Source organism: Zosterops lateralis (assembly GCF_965231275.1).
Source record: "Zosterops lateralis genome assembly, chromosome: 10".
Taxonomy (NCBI): Eukaryota; Metazoa; Chordata; class Aves; order Passeriformes; family Zosteropidae; genus Zosterops; species Zosterops lateralis.
Genome location: NC_139770.1, coordinates 16,838,786 through 16,854,248, shown reverse-complemented (window position 1 = coordinate 16,854,248; position 15,463 = coordinate 16,838,786). Strand labels below are relative to the sequence as shown.

Below are 15,463 nucleotides of genomic sequence, written 5' to 3'. Positions count from 1 at the left end.
TGCCAATTCTGAATTGCCAATGTGAATATGAAACATGGTTAATTTTGTGCTATTTACTTAGAGTTGCTTTTAATACTCTGGAATAAAAATTCTATTGAATATTTCTGTGTGGTGTGCTGAAGGGGCAAGTTTGTGCAGGTCACAGTGGACAGGGATGCAGTGAGAGAAATAGGGAGGCATTAGGTCTGCTCAACACTAAGGTCAGCTTGGGTAGGACAAAGATACTCAGACAAAGGCAAATTTAGTGCCTGCTGCCACTTTGTTTGCATAGCTGATTGTGCCTGCATGTTACAGTGTGAGTAACTGGAACTTGAACACCTACGTAGTGGAATGTTTTTAGGAGATATGCCATTGTTGTCGTTCTTGGGTTAGAGTAGAAGCAAATTTTCTTCTTTCCCCTCTTTCCTCCTTCTTTTTTTCTTTGTTGCTAGCAGAAAAAGCTTTTGTTCAAGCTTTTGCCACCAGAAAGCCTTGAAATAGTAGTAATATAGAATTCTGATAATGAAGGAAAATGCATTATCATTACATCTCTGAAAATGTGTAAGTTATGAGGAAATTTCCCTTCAGGAAAGAGTTGTCTGAAGGTTGAATCAGAATTGATTTGTAGGTAGAGGCATGCAACGACATCTGATTCGAGGGTGTTTTGAATGTTTAATTTAATTTTTCTATGCTAAATATCACTGTCTAATTTATGAGCTGTGATGGTTAATAGCACCTGAGAATCAAAAACTCAGAAATGCCTTTAACTTCTGCCCACTGCTCCACAGTAATTGGCTTTATTGATAGTGAAAGATGTCCCTCAGACAAGACCGAGACATCTCGTGCTCAAGAGCTATTCCTGGCTTCCCATGCCTCATTTAAGCTTGATCTGGTTGTGATTTTGATTAAATGCTTTTTCAATCAGAAAATGTTGATTCATCACAGCCAAAACATTTTGAGAAATGAGCTGATTTGTAATTTCTTTCATTGTGGTGACGGTCTGGCTTTCAAAAAAGATTCTATTTTAGATCTTAGAAACTTGAAATAAGTTCAGGCAAGCCACAAGTTTACTCCAAATGTTTCCTTTTGATCCTCTTTCCCAGGGATTAATCCAGAAAGGATTAATTATTTAAAGTTAATATGTATTCTTTAAAATGTCTCCTTACTGTCTTTAGGTGACAGGATCTCTTTTGCTGTGGGGTCTGTTCTTTCCAAGTCAACAAACACTCCCAATTGTGCTTTCTCAGCCCTCTCCTCTCTCCCCTTCAGGGCAGAAGCTTCATTTCCTCTTTCCTTTTATAAATTCAATATCTAGAAAGTGAGGAAACTGAGTTAAGCCTGAATATAATTTTCTGCCTGATATCATAGTCTTTTGATAACTTGTTTGTTTGTCTGTTTTTGTTTTGTTTTGCTTAGTTTACAAAGAAAGAGTGAGGCTGGTTCCCACTGACGAATTTTCTCACATGGAATTTCTCATTAGTTCTGGTTGGAGCTCCCTTAACATTCACTTACCCTTGCACTTGTTCTCACCAGTAAGGTGGAGTTGGAGTTTCTTCATACCAGGGTGGGTAACAGCACTTTCATCAAAATTTATTCCTAATACCACCTGTGGTTTATTCCTCTACTCTAACAGAAAATAAAATGTCACTTTAAGCAGGGTAAAAAGTCTCAATTGCCTTCAGAGCTTATTGGTAGCTCTGTTCATGATGGCGCCAAGATAAATATATTTATTTTTTATTTTTTCTACCCATCCCTCCATCTTCCCCAACCTGTGTTTTAGTTGTTTGGTAGGTTTTTACTTCTAAATATTTACAGAAATGACAGAGTAACTGGCTCTTGAACATATAAACTTAAGGCTATCAAGGGTATTCCTGTTTACTTCTTTCATTTACTGTGTGCCAATGCAGAATGCACCATGCTTGGTATTATGTGTAACACTGAGTAATTATAAAAAAAAGTTGTGGGGTTGTTTTTTTTTTTTTTTTTTTTTTTTTTTTTTGTTTGTTTTTTTTTTTTTTTTTTTTTTTCTTATTGATATGACCAGGCAAAAAAATTGGTTTCAGGGCTGTTCTGTAGACAGGTAATTTTTTCACAGAAAGATGCAATTCCGTGCTTGGCCTTTAGCAGTGGCAGGCCCATTTTCCAGGAGTCTGAGGGCATTGTTTTACAGGAGTTTTACACTGGAAGATGTGAAATGCAACTTCCATTGCACGTTTGCTTATTGTTTTCTGGATTAGATTAGTTTAGCAAATACTTGGTCCAGTTTAGATGATAAACAATTTAATGTTCAATACATGTTGCAAGTAATGGATTTTTAAATATAGATTGAACAAAATTGGTATTACAAATGTACAAATGGTCTGATCTTAAGTAGACTCATGAATCCAGGGTATTGTAAATTCAAATAGTCTCTCAAACGAAGGACATCTTTCCCTGGCTGCCAGGGAGCAGTATTTCTGGTATTTGTGTGTGGGGGCATTGCTTTGCATGCTTACACACACAGTTTTTCCAACCAGTATTTTTTATCAACTGTAATATATAAAATATGAATCATTTTCATTTAGTCTAATTAGAGTTTGCAAACAGTAATTCCAAACAAAACCAGTCACACTGTATTAAACACTTAACTGTGGTGAGCAAGAGTGCAGGTTTTGTTTCTGAAGGGTAGTCTGTGTACAAGAGGTATTTAATTAGTTTTCATCAGAGCTATGGATCCTCTATTTGGGGATTAAAAACAAGCCAGGAAAATCTGGCAGAGCTGAATTGCTGTGTGCAAGCTCATGACTAAAAATAGTGCCAAGATGCATATAGACACCAAACAATACCATCATAAATTTACTGAGAAATCTCATGTGAAAACAAGGGTTAAACTCTAGCTTTGGATTCATGCTGCATACCTCTCCCTCCTTCCATCTGCCTATCAGGCACACGGTTCTTATTGTCCCCACTATGCCAGCTCTTGAACTGAATATGGTTGATCACAAGCACAGAATAAAATGCTTCAGTGTATTTTGGGAGTTGAAAGGACTAAAAAATGCAATATATATGAATGTGATATGTTTGTAATTAATTTGACACACACACACAAAAATACATTACGGAAGTGTGGAGAACGTGGTTCGACCATAAGGATGCCAGGGGATCTTAAGCTATTAAGGCTGGAGCTTTGTCCTTAATTCACCCTGTCATTTCTAGGTATTACAGTGTGTGGCACCAAATGTAACACACTGTCTCACTGTCTAGTGTAAAAAAAGCATGGTATAATGTCAAGTATATTGGGCAAAAGTAGTCCGCTGTGAACTGAGCTTCTGTCCACAATTTTCATGGTGTATATTTAGGACAGGTCTGTGCAATCACTTTGAGCTTTTTGCACATGAAGTATTTGTAACACTGGGAAAAAAAAAATCCTGCAAAATTATTCAGTGTATTTGGAGTACAGAGTATTTAGCATGATACATTAGAAAACAGGTACTTTGGAGAACCTAATGGCTCAAGATAACAGAGAAATCTATATTTTGCCTCATTGGAGCCGTGTCTATGTATTGTGTAAATCCATAGAGGTATATTCAAGGTGATTAGCCAGGATTTAGTTCTGTGTGGGAGCAGGGGGAAAAGGTCTAATGGAAATGTCGACAGACCATTAACTAGAGTATCACTAATGGGTGATATAATAGAGAGAGATATTTTTAATTGTAAAGGGGTTAATTGGTATTCCTCATTTGCATTCCTTTCTTCCTGAGTGGTGGCAATTTGAGCTCATTCTGTGATAGGAATGGTTTTTATACTGAGAGAATATGAAGGATCATAATATTTTCTCTAAGAAAATATGCAGGAGGGAAACTTGAAATATATTAACTGACATATGATGATTATCCAAGCTATAGCTGAAGAGAAAACTGATTTTCCTAAGAATTTATTAAGGGAGTGCCTGCAGGAAATTACTGTTTCCTTAGTAATTAGAAGAATTCGATTTTTTAATTTTGTTTTATATCTGAGCATGAAAAACCAGCTCACATTGGTCAAAGTGTTTACTGTGACTTTTGTGTTGCAAACCTCAACTCTTTTCTCTGTGGAGGAAGGATTTTCTGAATGTAAGATACTAGCTACTGTTAACATAGCCCATGTCAAGTCACTCAGACACCTAAAATGAGGCTTATTTCCCTAAGCTGATGGCAAAAAATTGGGCTTTTGCTCCCTGTTGCCCTCATAGGATCTTGGTTGGTCCATGACCAGAGGCACTGGTCAGCTGATGACAACAGGCAGCCCTGTTAACTGTCGCCTTCTCACCAGCCTGTTCTGACAATAAGACCTTCCCCTGGTGCTGGTTGAGCTTGGATCATTGTGCAGGGTTGAGGTCAGGAGCAGCTAAGGAGGGCTGGGGGAACCTGGCCACGAGCCACCAGGGCAAACTGCCAGCAGTGCCTTCTGCCTGCACAACAGCCAGCCTCCATCACCTGCCTGCAGCTCTCCATGCTTGGGTTGGGCTCCAGGGGCTGAGCATCTCCCCACCCTGGCTGCCCACACACCATCAGGAAGAGCCTACCCAGTTCCTTACACTGTTGCTGCCTCTTCAGGTGGGGCTTGCTGGTTTAGGTGATGTGAGCAGGGTGAGGTAGCCAGCCTTCCTCACCACTTACAGCCCCTGTATGAAGCCTTCCTGCCTGAGAACCTCTTTAAGGTCATTTTCTTCATCTCAGGAGTTAATACGACCATCTTTGTCTTATTAGGAAAAGCAAACAAAGAAAGAAGCACATATGCATGCCCCCCATCTCTTCTGCCATGGCCATCTCTTCTTTGGCTTGAAGTCATCTTTATTTACAGTGTTCTTTGATTTCTCTCTCTCCCCTTTTTTTTTTTTTTTTTTTTTTTTTAATAATTATTATTTGTCCTCAATTCTGTTTTCCCCCAGCATTCACTGAGCTGTGCATGTTTTCTCTAGAGGTCTAACACCTTCTTCATTCCTATTTCACTTGCCCTCCTCTCTTGTTCTGAAGTATGTAGCAAGAAACCTTTCATGTGGATTTTTATTAAATACTGAAAGAAAACACATTTAAAAATACATGATCTAGTTGTATGACTTATAGGTGTTAAGTATATTTCATTGAACAAATGGAATCTTTTAGTTTCTTTGCAAAGTTAACGCCTTAAAGAATTTAACAAGCAGCAGCAATTTACTCATAAATACCATCTTAATGTACATAGCACAGCTATGTTTTAGTTGAGGAATTTGCCAATTTGTCAGTCCTACAGTACAAACTGCAATTTCTTCTTTAAGTCTTTCCAGTCTCCCTTACTGTGATTTTATTTAGTGGTCCAGATGATTTTCTTGTGAAAGTGAATAAAGCTCACTTTCCCCATCTTTGCCCATTTCCTAATGGATTTATAGGACTGCTTTTTCTGTACTGGGAAAAAAATTGCAGATTATATCAATAAGTGCAGATAACAGACTTCAAGTTTGTGGAGAATTTCTTATCTCTCATTCCAAGACCTCTTGCTCTAGACTTCACCATCAGCTGCTTTTAGAGATTTTTGCTCTGTGGGATTGCACTTGTCTCAGAGTTCAGAGATGCTGTGGGGCTCACTAGAGCTCCTTGTTCACAGCTGAGTCTCTCACCAGTGAGGATGAAAGCAAGAAATTGGATGTTCCTGAATGAGACCCAACTGGCCTGCCTTCCATCTGGTGGGCTGCACTGAGTCTCTGCTGCCCACTGATTGCACAGGCAGGGTGGTCCTCTCACAAATAACAACATCCACGTGGTGCCAAAATCCTAGGCTGGTTCTCAGCTTGATCAGCTTCCCAATCTGCTTCACCACACGGCCAAATAACAATGCCAGAATGAGGCCAAAGGAAGAGCTGAGAGCTGCATTCTTGGTCCTGTTTTTTAAGCTGCAGTTCTGGCTTACACAAATTTGGAACCCCTGGAGATTGTCAAGTGCCTGGTAAAGCACCTGGCAACTTCCATGCATGGTCACATTTGTGTGCTGTGTACATACCCTCTTCCACCTTAAGGCAGCTGGGTGGTTGCATGTACTTGCCAGAGTTGTGGAGTTTCTGGGACAGGGAGCAGTGCCTGTCAGCTCCCTGACTACCTCCAGGATTTTCTTTGTTCATGTAGTCTTCAGCAGGCTGAGTCCCAGTGCACCAGCTCTGGCATGTGTGCTGCCTGGGCACTGGACTCATTCCCAGTGAAGGAGTGTTTGTAGCATGGGGAATTTTCACTCCAGCCAAAGTCACAGACCACCTTGGCAGGGGTGCCATTCTCACGCTGCGAAGTGCCCTCTGCATTGTGTGGTGCAAGGAAGTGATTTGGTTGAAAGGAACACCATCCCCTTTGTTTTTTTTTTTGGATTCTCCCTCATTCTTACCCAAAATTATTTCTGTTCTGGATCATTTCCATGACCCAGTTCCCTGCAAGCCCTCACAAGTGGGAATGAGCAGCGGGGTGGGGAGGTGACAAACCAGCTTAAACTGCCTGGCCTTTGTACTCCATAGGAAAGAGTGTTTCTTTGGGGCTAGAAAACTGAGGCTACCAGACCAAGAATAGAGCATGGTGTGAGTGCAGCTCCACTGACACAGCTGGGATTATCCTGGAGTAATAAACTCACCTACTGCCCCCTGTATGAGCTGAACAGTGAAAGCACAGCTTTGCCAGTGCAGCTGTATCTGTGTTGGGGGATTTTACCAGCATCCACTGTGCTATAAATACAGATCTCTGTATTTGGGACCTGACCATAGAATGTATCTTTACCAGCTTTAATTGATTTTAGCTAGGAGCTAACTGGCTCCAGAAGAACTACTTATAGCTTAACATTTCTGTAGAAAATGTACCATTTAGTAATTAATGGGTTTGGAAAGCAGCCAGAATCTTTCCATCTAATCCAGTTTAAGAAAAAAGTATCAATTGACTCTTTTTGAATGGTAAATATAATGAAATATTTTACAAAAATATCATGGTTAAAAATAGACTAGTTGCACTAGCTGTCATGTAGGATAAATCACTTGCATCAGGATGTGATTTTTGTGATTTGTGGTCTATGCAAATAAGCACAAGGTTTTGCTCCATATTTTGTATTCAGGCAAAGTTCCCTGTGGACTTCAATGGGAATTTTGCCTAAGCAATAACAGTGAAATTGGTCCCAAGAGAAAAAAACTGATCACTGGGGAAAATTAAGAGATTTTTCTTAAAGGCACAGATGGCAGTTAAGCATTTAACTTTAATTGGCTTTTTACATGAGTAGGGACCCCTCTACTGTTTTACCTTTAGAAGAATCCTCCTTGGAACTCTGAAGAGAGAAATGTGCGTGACAGTGGTGGATAGTCTGTTGCTGGGAGGGATAGAGCCAGTGTGCTCCAGGGAAGTGAAAGAATGCCACAGAGGGATGTGAAAAAGCTGAAACAAATGCCAAGATGGAGCACTGAGAGCTTCCTTTACTCTCATTGTGTGAGTAGTTTTACTTGTCATGGCAGCAGTGTGTGTGTGAGGAGTGACAGAGGGGCAAAAGGATGGAAGAGGAGCAACTGCAGAACTTCAAGGGTTTATAAGAATGCTTGGGGGGGAAAAGCATGAATGTTAAAGCTTATCTGGGGCATGGAATGAAATAATTTGGGAAAAGCAGCCTTGAAGGCTCAATTTAGTATTTCAGCGTGTCAGGTTGAATATTAATTGCAAATAGAACTTTAAATTTTCCCTTTGCTTAGCATGATGGTAGGTGGGTACTAAGAGCATGAACAAACAAAAGAGATGGTTGTTTAAGGTCAAAGTTATGGTAAGCACTGTGCTTGGGTTTGGATGTAGTTTGTTTTCTATGCATTTTCTTCAAATTAACCCACTTCTATTCAAAAATATTTATTAACTCAGGTTTAAATCCAAATAAAAACCTAAGCATCTTATTTCAATTGGTGCTGAAGGCCCATCACAGTGATTGCTAAACTGAGATTTAGAATGAAGCATAGGCAAGACTGCCACTGAAAATTTCTCTTGCCTCAAACATGGGCAAGATAGTAGCTGTAAGGAAACTGATTTTATTGGGAAATGAAGGCACTTAATAGTTGGGGCTGATTAGAACCCGATGCTGGGTGCTGGAAGCAAGAAAAGCTAAAGGTCACTCTTGGAAAAGTCAAGAATAGCAGCAAGGCCTGGGTTAAGAGACGTGGCCCAGGATCAGGCAAGCAATCCATACTTAAGGGCATGAAGTGGTTAGAGCAACTGCTGACTGGCAGCAATAAAACCTAAGGGTCATGACCAAGTGCGCAGGAGACAGGGAAATGCAATTGAAGATAAGGAGGCATTGTAAAGGAGAAAGAATAAAACCAAGTTAAGTTTAGCTTAGCAAAAGAATTTGTTAAGCAGGCAAAGCCATCATCTTGATGGCATCATATTTGTAAGTGAGGGTAAATCGGCAATGCTCAGCTTCTGCTGTGATGATTCTGGGTTGGTCAGCATTTGGTGTCAGCAAAACCTGAGTGATAGGAGCCTTACCTCATTTGATTGTTGCATGGACAGGTCTTGTTCAATAGCCTTTTTATTCCCATTCACTGGGATGTAGGGTTTGGGTACAGGGATCTATATTCCCATTATGGTCCCCTAGGTTAGGTGCCAGCAATTTCTTGGTTTGAGTCCTCAGTTTCTGTTTTTTACTTCAGGTTTTTTAGAACTTGTGGTTCAAAAAAAACCTCTTCATCTATGGTCTGTTGGTCAGGTATAAAAAACTGTCATGGAACTGCCTTCTCTGGAGAAGCTGCAGGTGACCTGGAGGTGGTGCATTCAAAGACAAGAAACCTGACCTTTTTGACCCTCATAAATGTAAACAATGACATAACAGTCTCTGTACCAACTCAGGTGTTACCAGGTTCAAGCCTGGAAACATGGGATTTTCTTTTCTTGGAGATCCTTCCTCCTCCATTCACCAGACAAGCAGAGACTGTCGCTGGCACTGACTCTAATCCATTTGTCCTCAAGCTTCTCTTACTTCAGGGACAGGCAGACTGTCTTTCTCAGTCACTAAGTGGTCTGTTAGCATCTTAAATTAGTGTTCTCTTCCTCTTGAAAGCTCTTTGTCTCTGTGCTGCCTGCAGTCTTCAGGCCTTGCAAATCCTCAACCTGTCACTGAGGCTGAAAGGACTTGTCATGCCCTGGACAAAGGAGCCTCCTGCAGAGGTTTTCTGTCTCTTCGTTGCATACTCTGTGCTCCAGCCCACTGCCAGCAGGGCCAGGCAGAGACTGGGGTATCCCATAACTATTTTGAGTAGTTGCCAATGAGCAGTTCCACAGCACATTGTTCGTATTCTCCTTTCCTAGTCTGCAAATGTCAACCACAGGTCAAGCCACATCTCTCTCTCTGTATGTGTATTTGTTATATATGTGTGTGAGCATGTACATACACATACAGAAATATAATGGGTTAATCTTTCAGGAATGTAATGAAGCCTTGCACATGTTCTTCAGAAATTCAAAGCAAATGCAAGAAATTACAACTGCTGGAATTGAGTGGTTGTAAACTCTGGGAAGGATGTGGAGCAAAGGAGATAGGGAGAGAGGATTGGCAGGTACTGTGAGGAATGCACGGTTTTCCACTGCTGGCTGTTTGGAGGCCAGGAAGGCAGGGGCTGGCCTCTGCAGCATGAGAACACAGGTAGTAATTTGTGGAGGTGCATATATTTGTGCTGATTAGGCTTCTTTTATAACCAAGGAGAAAAAGACATTTATGGGTTCATTAGAGTTGTCATTAAAGGTGTTAAAAGGTGAGTAGCACAGTTCTGTAGAAACCTGTGGAAAAAACAACAAACAACACAAAATACATTAGCTGAACTTTGATCCAGCCCTTCTGTCATTGATGCAGGAAATGTCATATTCAATTCTGTGGGTGCTTTTTCCTGGATTGTGAACTAAATTAGAAGCTTTTGTGTGCTATAACCAGGAATGGAACTGCCAGCCTTGCAGAGATCATACCTCCAGTGCCCTTCTGACAATCCTACTGGAAAAAAAAAAAGGGACATTTCCTTCCACAGCTGATGGACACATGATTCCCAGGAACCCTGGTGCAAGAATGAGAAGATGTGGAAACTGCCAAAAGGTGCAATAACATAGATAGTCAGGGGAAGGATTTTATCTGAGGGAATTCAGTAACTGGGATCAACCATGTGGTGAAGACATAGGCAAGTGTTTCACATTTTGAGATTAAGATTAGTAGTTCTTCAAGTTGCTTATGAAATTGTAATAACTTTACAGTGATATCCTTGTTAAAGTAACTTGGAAAGAAGTTTGACTGTGCAATTTTTCTGTTTTATGTGCAAGACTTAGGGCAGAGATAGAGAAGATCCCTAGTTCCAGGAAAGTATATAGGCTATATAGACTAGTATAAGAGGCTCTTATGCGACAGCAATCTCCAGCTGATGAAAATTTTAAAATTTCTCAATTATATAGCCTCAGCTGCTCTTAGGGTATCCTTCAAGGGAGGAAAAAATCAGAAGCAGAACTGGGAGCTAGCCTCTGGGCTAGGGAAGGCACACTCTTCACAGGACTGCCTCCAGTTCTACACTGTAGGCACTTCCCTCCTAGATCTTTTTCCTTAACACAAAGAAAACTCCTCCGTATCTTCAAACTCTGTACTTCTGGCTTTGTAACCCTTTTTAAAACATCCTTTTGAAATGGTCTCTTGGAGATGTCATGAGGAAAATTCACTGCTCTGTTTCACAGGGCTGCAAGAGATGTGCTGGGACATGCACTATTACAGTGAGCATGAAATGAATTACCAGTGAATATGAGAGACAGTTTTAGCATCAGGCTTTTCTCAGGCTCTGGTTCCAATGCATGAAGGTGGTCTCTGTGTTTTCCAATGTGTCTTCTTGGCCATCTTGAGCGCTGTTGAACCTGGGGTAATGTTGATATTCCAGTTTGGGGTAGTAAACCTGCAAGAAGTTCTCCTGTGCTCTGTAATGACATTTCATTTGTGTCACAGCACAGCTTTTCATGTGAACATATATTACTTTGAAAGGATTTCATTCAATGACTGAAATTTCTGTTATTAGTCTTAGGAATAGATTCAACTGTTACTGTAACATCAGAATCAAGATTTATTCTAGAGAAAAATATTTGTGTAACCTAAGAAAGAAGAATTAAATGTCCTTTGACAATAGGGTAATGAAATCTGTGCACATTCAGCCATCACTCCTTTCCCTGGCTTTGGTGCAGGGAGTGAACGCTTTTGCTTTGTGTCCAGGCTGCAGGTTTGGGGGAGAGAAAGCAAAACTGCACATACTCTGCAGGGAGGAGCTCTAGCACAGATTGATCCGGTTCAGAAGAAAGGAAATGTTTTCTTCCAAACCATTACATAAATTCTGGATGAGCATAAAACTGTGTAGTTTCACCCTGAATGCTTTTCAAACAGAATGCTTTCCAGAGCGTGCCTGTCGATATAAGGGAAACGGCATAAATGTCACGCTCAGTCTGTCCGAGCTGCGTAGTTTTGTTCTCGTGCAATGGGAGCAGGTGGTGGGAGGTTGTTTTGATGGGCTGAGAAGCTCCTCCCCTCCTTCCCCAAGCAGCATTCTCATCTGCGTCAGCAGTAATTGTGTGCCTTGCACTGCTTTTCAGTGAGGGTGAGTGCAAAAGATACATCAATACGAGGTATCAATCCGAGGCTTAGGTGTTGCTTTTAAGTGGCTACTCATTTCCTTGAGCCATAATATGGGCTAAAGGTTAACTTACACATTCTCCGCGGAAGAAGAATTTCTCTTTTTTTGGGGAAGGGAGAAGGAGGGGGAAAGGGCGTTGTTTCATATTCCTTCCTACCTATAGACTCCGTGTGATGCACAGTGCTGCTCATGCAGATTGCCCCCCCCTACCCCGCTGGATTATTTGCTAATCAGACTTCAGTGCAGTGGCGATAAGGGCGAGACTGTTGCCTCGCTAGGAGGCTGTGCCCGAGCCCCGGAGGCAGGAGGACGCCGCTGCCGCCCCGGCTCCCGGCGCGCCCCAGCCCGGCGTGTCCATGGGCCCGGCGCGGCGGAGCTGTCCGCGGTGCTGGCATGCTGGTTGCGGCCGGATTGCAGCGGGAGAGGAGCCCCACAGTCCTGCCGGCACCCGAAGGTAGGCTCGCTCTTTGTTTGAGAATCCCTGATTAATCAGCGGCAGCATCCACGGAGCCGGGCAAGCCTGCCTGTAGTCACCGGGGAGAGACAGAGACGATGCCACCAGCCCGGACTGTGTCAGACCTTCTGTAAGTGGCAATGAGCGAGCAAGCGTCTTTCCTGCTGCAAGAAGCCATTTGGATAGGATATTTGCTGTTCCTTATATTCCTTTCTTTTTGTCTCCACAGAACATATTCAAATGAGGCACCTTAGAAATCTCTGTGTTAGTGCATATGATGGTGCTGTAATCATCTGTGTTGTAAAGTGGGTAAAAATCATCCAGTTTCTTCTCTGCCGGACATCAGCGCAGGGTGTTGTTTATACCCTCCCATTAGCCGTACCCTCTCCTCTCTGAATGTGGATTTTAAGAAGCAAGCACCTGTCTTTTCTTTCCACTTAATTTTTTTTTTTTTTTAAGCCAAACTTTCCATGCCATTTTAATCATACATTAAGAAGATCTGTAACATAACGCATTGACTTATAGTGATGTCGAATTCTACAATCTGGGCAATTCTGCCAACAAGACTTAATGCACTTTAACTGAAGAAAAAACTGAGCCTAACTGAAAATCTGTTTCTTATGGTGCTGAAATATCCCTTCCGACTGCACTGAGATAACCACAGGAAAGGGCTTTTACAGGCAAAAGTCACCTTTGATTATTGCACTTAGTGGTCCCCGTGGACTTGAATTTTGGTACGTACTCATTTTAATACATCCTATGAGCATGCTAATAAAATATGGTGCTAATCAGAATAAAAAAAATAACATTACAAAATGAGATTATGAGTTGTCAAGAATGCATAGTGACGAGGTTGCATGTATTTTTAGAAGATAATTAAACCATTGCTAAACTAAAAGCTGGAGTCTATTTGACTGGTTTTGTGTACTTCACATGTTGATTGTGCTTGTAGTAAAGATGCTCGGCAGCTGATTTTATTTTTGTTTGTAAAAAGCACTGTTAAATAATTAAAACCATTCTTTTATATTTTCTGATGAATTAATTGAAATAATTTCTAACATCTATGATAGTCACTTATCAGACTCACTGCACCATTAATATTTTACAGCATCTTAACATGATGCTGGTGGTAGTGAAATCTCCATTTCATTTTCTTAAAGAGGAGGAAAAAAATAAGTCCATCAGCAAGAAGCTCATGATTTCTTCTGAGTCCAAATGCACTGCTGTTGGCATAGAGAATGTGTGTATGTGTCTGCTTGTTGTGTGGTTTTATTTCTTGTTGTTTATAAGTTGTCTGCATAATAATGGGATGATAAAAGTCCTAATTGCACTTAAGTGCTGGCCATTCTGAATCTAGGTTTGTAATTGTCCAGCATCCATGCGGTTAGGAGGAAGCTTTATTTTCCTCTGGGAATAAAAGTGATAAAAGTGTTGCTGTATTGAAAAGTAAACAACAGCTTTTACATCCTGGAGTCATAGAGGAAAATAGCAAAGACCATTTTCCTTTTCAAAAGGCACCTGCAAGGGGGCCAAAATTCAAGGCCCAGGTTATTTTCTAGTTCTTAAAACTATAGGGAACACAGCTTTCCCCTCTAAAGCGTAGGACATCTATAGAAATTGACTATTCCTTTAAACCCATGCAGTAGCAATTTCAGTCTACTGAAGGAGACACTTTTAACCTCTTTAAGTGAAAGGCTCAGCACTACTCAGCTTTAGTGATTTCACCCAGGTGCTAGAGCTCATGCTGTGTGATATAATGAGCACTAGGTATATAATCTATAATTCCAGCCAGAATATAAAGTATGCTTTGTACTTCCAAATGACAGTAGTGGTTCATTGGTTCTTTTTCTTTAAATATCTGCATAATAGTTGTGAAATGATATGTAGTAGGAAAGTTGCCGATTTTTCCTCTTTAACATTATAACTTCTGGCATCACTGTATGTGAAAACAGAAATGTCATTTTATTGTTAAGAATGGGCAGGGGATGCAGTTTTAAAAGGCATGTCTTAGCAATTTGTCTTATCACATTCACCTGTTTGGGTATTTCAAATATCACTTTATATAAGGCGCTGTTATGATAGGAGACAGAGTTTTGCTAAGTAGTCTATAGTACATTTTTCCCTCACTAATTTTTTCTTGATTAAAGTGAAAGTATTTTTTGCACACCCAATACCATTAGGTCCTTATTACTGCTGCTGTGGTCAGCAGTTTGTGAAAATTGGATATGGCTGGCCTGTCTGCTTTTATTCTTGAGAGAAGCTAGAATAAAACAGCTCTGACTCAAAGGTTGAATGGCTGGTTATCATCCCTGTTTGTGTGGAATCCTTCTGATATAATGAATTTAGGGGAGGGAGTTAAAACATAACGAGAAAGCAGATGTTCTTTCAAAGAGAGGAGGCAGTGTTTGGGAGGGAATCTGGGAATACTGAAGAAGTGTGCAGTAGGCCTTTATAAATTTGAGATTGGACTCAGGACTCTGGGCAACCCCACACTTGTTTTTTCCATGGTCTCTTCTCCTATGTTAAAATTTAGGGGGAAAAATTCCCTCTGGTTTGGAAGAAGGCAATCAGTGCCTTTGTCATTACTTCAAAAAGCTCCTTCAGTTTAATGTCAGCATTGCCAATTTTCAATGCAGCACAGCTGCAGCTTATGGCTGTCAAGCAAGCTGAAAAGCAACTGATATTTTGGGGATCCTGATGTGAATAAGAAAGAATGGCATGTCTGAATCTTCATGTGTAGCACTGGTGTAGCTTGGATACTGTGATATTCAGCTGATTAGTCATATTCTGAAATCAATATTTTTGCACACTGATCATATGAAAAGGAGGTGCTTTGTGGTTTGATCAAAAATGCTGTGTATGTGGCATCAGAGCAAAGGGTTAGATTAGAAGTAAGGTATGCAACCGTCTTGTGAAACACAATGCACTCTGCTCTCACAGAAATTGTATCTGAATCAATACAATGATCTTGAATTTAGTTATGCAAATATTTCTAGGCAAACCGGGAAGGGGACTGCTTGCCCTTGCCAGTAAACCAGATGCATTGGCAGGGAAGGGAAAAAAACATCTTTCTTGCTTTACCCCTCCTATGCTGACAGCTGAATGCATGAGCCGTGCCAGTGTGAGCCCCTCTGTGCTCCTCTGCCAGGGTCCCTCTGGTCTGGGGGTACCTGAAGTGGCAAGTTTCTGTGGGCAGGATGGCTGTGATTGCGGCTTTTTCTCAGTGAGGTTTCACAGAGTGTTAGTCTTTAAGAAGCAAAGTGTACATGATGGAGAACTCCTTTGTGTCCTTGTTCTCAGATGGATTTTCAAATGTGTTCGTGTTCAGTGAACACTCAGAACCAAGTTCCTCCAAACAATTTTTGTTGACTTCTCAGTATGTTGGCTCCAATAGC

At 41.0% G+C, this 15,463-nt stretch overlaps 1 protein-coding gene across 1 annotated transcript in view; it reads left to right on the top strand.

The window, feature by feature from the left end:
* Window positions 1–12,341: 12,341 nt before the first annotated feature.
* The window catches only part of NYAP2 (neuronal tyrosine-phosphorylated phosphoinositide-3-kinase adaptor 2), a gene marked incomplete at its 3' end in the record, with an annotated part of 132,821 nt that continues 129,699 nt past the window's right edge, over window positions 12,342–15,463 (top strand). Inside the window, exon 1 of the mRNA XM_083868621.1 lies at window positions 12,342–12,802. The remainder of the gene's footprint in view (window positions 12,803–15,463) is intronic.